Source organism: Talpa occidentalis, unplaced genomic scaffold, assembly GCF_014898055.3.
Source record: "Talpa occidentalis isolate TD23 unplaced genomic scaffold, MPIMG_talOcc4v2.1 talOcc4.4, whole genome shotgun sequence".
Taxonomy (NCBI): Eukaryota; Metazoa; Chordata; class Mammalia; order Eulipotyphla; family Talpidae; genus Talpa; species Talpa occidentalis.
The window spans coordinates 98171548-98177433 of NW_023604295.1; positions in this window are offsets into that span (position 1 = coordinate 98171548).

Consider the following 5886-nt stretch of genomic DNA (forward strand, 5'->3'; position numbering starts at 1 on the left):
CAAGACTTCATTTTTAAACCTGGGTACTTGAACTACATCTAAATTCAAATTCAGTAATGCCCTTAGATCAACTTGAGCCGACAAATTCTTTAGAAGAAAGTGGAATAAGGCAATTTGATGGAAATTATACTGTGCAGAGCCTTGTCACTCCAAATATTTCACTTTTACATTAAATTTTTTTTCAGTTAATTTAAAGGTAACTGCCATATGCCAGCTAACCAGGCTATTTGTCATTATTATTCATTTATTTATATGCAGTACTGTCATTACAAGGACATAATTCTTAAGGAAACATAATTGCTCTAAACCTATCAATTTGCTCATGTAAAAATTTGCAAAATCTTTTCTCTAGAAAGAAAGTTTAGTGTTGGTTGTTAGAGAATGTTTACCAGGGAAGTCTGCTTACCACACACACTTGCGTCTATGGTTCCCTCATGCCCACCAGGCTCCTTGCCCACAGTGTTAGGACCCTCAGGTTTGTGCAATGTTGTTCCAAGTACAGTGAAGCCTCAACAAAAATTTGCTGATTGAAGGTGGCTTCCAGAGAAAAAGAACAATTATGTCAAATATGCAGTGAGAGCCACTGCATCAGCGCATGGATTAAGTAAAAACAAATTTATCTATTAATACATCTTACAGTCACTCCCCTCACCCACTTCATTTGACAACTCTAGAAGCTCGAACAAGGGACTTTGGAATTCATTATGTCCAACTTTATTTTGTAGGTAATGAAACTGAGACCCAGAGAGGTCATTCCACGAGACAACTCTGGGACAAAGAAGTCTTCAGAACCCTGTTGGTCATGATTTGCCATGAGATGGTCTTATCACCCCATGGTGTGAAGAGCTGGATGTAAAACTCTCCGGTTTGTGGGACACTATATGGAGATCACTAGATGACAAACTCCTAATCTATACTAGTGTATTTACAAAGTCTAGTAATTCATCTCCTCTGTACAATCACCTTCATTTCTTTCACAGCTCACTCTACCTGTTCTAAAAATGTTTATTAAAGAGATATAAAGCTAATGCAGTTTTTTAAAGGAAAAATTATACATATAAAAACAAGAACAATCTTCATATTTATGCCTACAAGTAAACAAAAGTGAACATTCCCCTCCATCCCAAATTCCACATCAAACTCACATGAGCAAATTTAAAAAAATTGAAATCCTTAGATTATCCTATGAAGTGCACTGCACACTACAGTTGATCGATTCTTTCACAGTCAGTCAAACTTTGCCTCTAAGTGTTGGCAACTGCAAGCTTCATTCTTCTTGGAGGACAGCTCACTGGTTTTCCAACTTAATTTAGTCTGTGAATGGTTGGTCTGTGATTATGTGCTCTAAACGCTTTCATTCACTTCATGCAAAAATCTAGCTGATAACCTTAACATTTCCTTTAATAGGGAAAGTAACTGACATGCAATGATGAATCAGTAATAGAGCATGAAGATTACCCTACTTGACATTCTTCAATGATTCCCAAGAGCCTTCAAGATAAAGTCCAGATTTCTTAAACTAGCAATGATGAATCTTCAGATCTGAGCCTCATCTATCTTTTTAGTCCAATTCTCAATCCTCCCGCTTCTTACTCTCTGGCCCAAGCACCCTAAACTACTTTCAGTTCTCTGAAAAAAACGAACTCTCACTTCTCTTCACTTAGAATGTCCTACACATGCCCTCTTGTCATTTGTCTGCTTAGTTCCTACTCATACTGCAAAGATGCATACCTCTATTTGGGGTGTTACTGAGACCTTAAATAACGGAATAATATCCACTTTCAGAAAGACAGGCACATTTTCACTTTTTCATCATTAATCTTTTGGTAAAATAGTTTATACTGACCACATCCATTTCTTTATTATCCAATCATTTCATAATCCCTTACAAACCACTTCCCTTAGCATTATTCAACTGAAAATGCTTGTGTGAAAGCTACTAGCATCCTCATAATCACTTGATTATTGGCAATAATTTTTTTCTTCTATACCAAGCCTCCTCAAGTTCTCTACAGTCACTTAGACTACTAATCACCTTATTATTTTCTCCTTTTCTTTTCTTTCTGTGGCATAGTTTTTTTTTTAAGCTGTCTTACTCTAATTATTCCTTTCTGTGTGTCATTTACTGGCTCCAATTCTTCTAATTAAAGATATTCCTTTGAGGGCCTCCCCTGGTGGTGCAGTGGTTGAGCTCTGGGCTGCGAGGCTGCCCGCAGCCTCTGCAGTGCTGGTTCATTCCCCTGCCACCGGCGAGGGTCCCACAAAAAAAAATAAATAAATAAAAAAGATATTCCTTTGAGTTCATTAAATTCAAAACATTAGCATTAAGATGCCTCCCAATTCCTTAACTCATAAAAACTCAAATCATTTGTGTATCCTATTGATTACAATTTTTCAGGCTAAAAAGAAGTTACAGTCCAGTAAAAAAGAGCATTCTTTTTTGAGATAGCTTGGGTTCAGATCTCAAACCTCTCACTCATGGTTGAGCAGCACAACATGGAACATATTATTTAACACATTTGAACCTCATTTTGTCTTCTTTAAATTGGAGAAAATGATGACTATCTTTTAGCATTACTCCATGAACTGCAGTACCCAATGGGAATATACCAGTGCTGGGTACATAGTGGGCACATTCCATAAAAACTATTATTATTGCTATTTCCACACCCATTACCCTCAAGCTTGTACAGTATCTCATGGTCCCAATACATTTCCTCAAACACATCAACAGAAGGTAAATCAGTAGAGACTGAACATGTTTCTTTTCCAGCCCAATCATTCCCATTGTTTATTGACTCAAAGTCCCACTCCTCCCTATTTAAGAATCTTCAGATTCTAGCCCCATCTTTCCTCTCCAGCCTTCTCCCTCCTCACTGTTCTTCTAAATGTATGCCATCCTCCAAGCAAACTGGACTTTTTCTAGTTCTGAGATATACCACATACTCCTCATCTCAAGGTACAGTTCAAAGTCTGCCACTTTTATGAAACACGTTATCTCCCCAGTGGAATATTATATCCTCAGAGTATTTTATTGGTTCTCACTTTCAGGTACTCAGATTCTGTCTGGTAGTAAGTTATTTGTGCGTAACTGACCCTTCCTGCTTATTAGATTATAATGCCCTTGAAGAGAGAAACTAGGTTTCTATTTGTGCTTCTACTTACCACTTTGCTAAGTGATGAGGTATGTAAACATTTTAAAGACTAACTAGACTATTTTTTCTCAAGGAATTATTTCCACTTCCTCAATGTATTCTGCAGGTGTGGTGATAGAATGAGGAGGAAAACAGTATAAAAGTGTACTAATAGAGGCACTACTGCTACTTAGAATTCTCCCAACAGCAAGAAGTCAGGGTTAAAATAGTCATCCCAGAAAGTGACCAGGTAAGACTTTAATATCTGTGGATTAATCAACCTCTTGGGAAACTCTTTACCAATTTGCTAAGCTTGTCCATATTTCTTTTCATGTCCCCAGAGCTGTTTTCTTAGCCTTCCAGTCTCCTCTAATCTTAAGAGCAAACAAAAGATTTTAAGACTGCTATGGAAGCTACAAGAATGTATACATATATGTAATGTTATTTTATGTATTAACTCATACTTGAGAATCATTTTTTTTAAGATTTATTTATTTATTTATACAAGCACTGGGTATAGTCAGAAGCCCAGGAGGGTGAAAGAATTCACCAGAGCCAGAGCGGGGAACAGAACAGGCAGACTGACGAAATACACTGCTGAGGGGAGTAGCGGGCGTGACAGGAGAGGTCTGTCGCGCCATGTGGGACCCTTGCCTGTGGCTGGGGATCCAACCGGCGCTGCAGAGGCTGTGGGCAGCTTCGCAGCCCAGTGCTCAACCGCTGCGCCACCAGGGGAGGCCCGAAAATCTTTTTTTTTAAAGATTTATTTTATTTATTTCTGCATGCAAGAGCTGGTATGTAGGCCAGAGGTACAGGGGGTGAGAGGATTCACCAGGGACAGAGTGGGGAGCAGAACAGGCAGATCTACTGAAATAACACTGCTGAGGGGAGAAGCAGGAGAGACAGAAGAGGTCTGCTGCGCCCTAAGTAGGTTAGCTCTTCGTCCAGGGATCAAACTCATGTCATAGTGGCTAGTGATAACTTGATAGGGCTGAGATTTAACCCCTCCGCCACCCGGGAGGCCCCAAGAATCTTATTTCTTTAAAATGATATTTCTTTCAACCAAAATGCAAGACTAAATATTTATGGGTATAATTTTTAGGTAGCACCTAGTATAGGGCTTTAGATAGAGTACAAATTCAATATGCAGTAGCTGAAAGATGAATTTATAGTGTACAATTGCAGAGTTTACTGTTGGGTGAAAGTAGTGGGAAAAAAATGAAAAATGATACAAAGGGAGTGTGACACTGGGAGTTTAGTCCCTCATGAATAACAGCTAGGTAAATCCTTGGGTGCCTAGTGGTACCCAGGATTTAAGTATCACCAAGTGAGTTCCTTGAGAACAGACATCAAAGAAGGTACTGTGCCAAGTCTTAAGATACTTTCTCAAGTGCAATAGTGTCTAGTAATCAGAAATATGGGATTGCCATTATTCAAGCAAATTAAGTACAGTTCATGTTTGTAAACTTTTCAACAAACTCTTGTGACCCTCATAGTTCTATAGAGAAAAGAGAGTATGCAATTATTAGTTTTGATTTGTATATCATACAATCACACTGTTGGCACTAAAATCCAGTTCCAGACCCACCCTTTCTGCTGCTGAATATCACAGAAACACAGAGTAGCAGATATGGATCTTTAGAAATTCTTCAACCTAATTTTTTTGTAAAGTTGAGGCCCATGAAGAGGTCACATTAGCAGCAAAGTTCCTATTAAAACAAATTACCTGACCAAAATCCACATGTCCTCTTCTGAGCATCACATTAGACACACACATAATTAATTTTTTTGGCCTGTTTGAAAACCCACAGGTTTAAAACAACTCCAAGCCTTCTCTCAGGCATGTATAAATGTACAGAAGGCAAGTTTTGTTTGGCCCAGTGTTTTTTAAAAAATAAAAGTGGGAATGTAAGAGAGTGAAGGGTAGGTAAATGCTTTCGCACTTTAATTTGCAACCCTATGGCACAGGTTCTTATTTAGAGTTCAATTACCTTGACAGATATTTTGATGTAGTAGAAAAAGCACAGGATTTTTGAGGACATAGCATTTTGGAATCAAAATCTGACTGTCCCACTTAGTATACCGCCTTGACCGGGATACTTCTTTGAGAGTTTCCTCATTAATAAAATAGGGCTAATACAGATCTGATGTGAGGATTTGAGAAGAAAGTTTATCTGACACACAGCCGAAGATCGATAATTTTTTTTAAATGAGTGAACAGAAAGGTGATGGTGCACGTTTGGGTAGTCCCATGTCCCGTGGAGCTCCAGAATGAAGGCTCTTCGCCTCCCTGCGAGCAGAGACCTGAAACTCAGGCGGAGTCCGGCCTATATTTTCGTAGCCTTAACCGGTCTAGGGCCTGCAGAGAAAACCCTCGGCTAGATCCCTAGCCCATCGCTGTACCGTGGGCTTAGATTAGGGTCTTGCTTCTCCTCGATCGTCCTCCCGTTCCTCAGACACAATCAGAGGAAAACTGCTTCTCGGCCTCTGCCACACAGCTCCACTAACGGGGAGGCTTCCCTTGTCGTTAGTGTCCAGAGGGGATTAAGCATTTCGTTTTTAACCTCTTAACTTTCTGGTTCTCGTCCACCGTCAGCATCCTCTGCGAGGGGGGCGGCCTTCTGTCAGTCGGTTCCGGCCACTGTGGAATGCCCGTTGCCTAGGAAACTGGGGCGGGGCTTAGGAAACGCCAGCTCGGCGTGAGTTTTGCGCATGCGCCCGGAACGTGGCCTCCACTATCGCGAGAATCGCT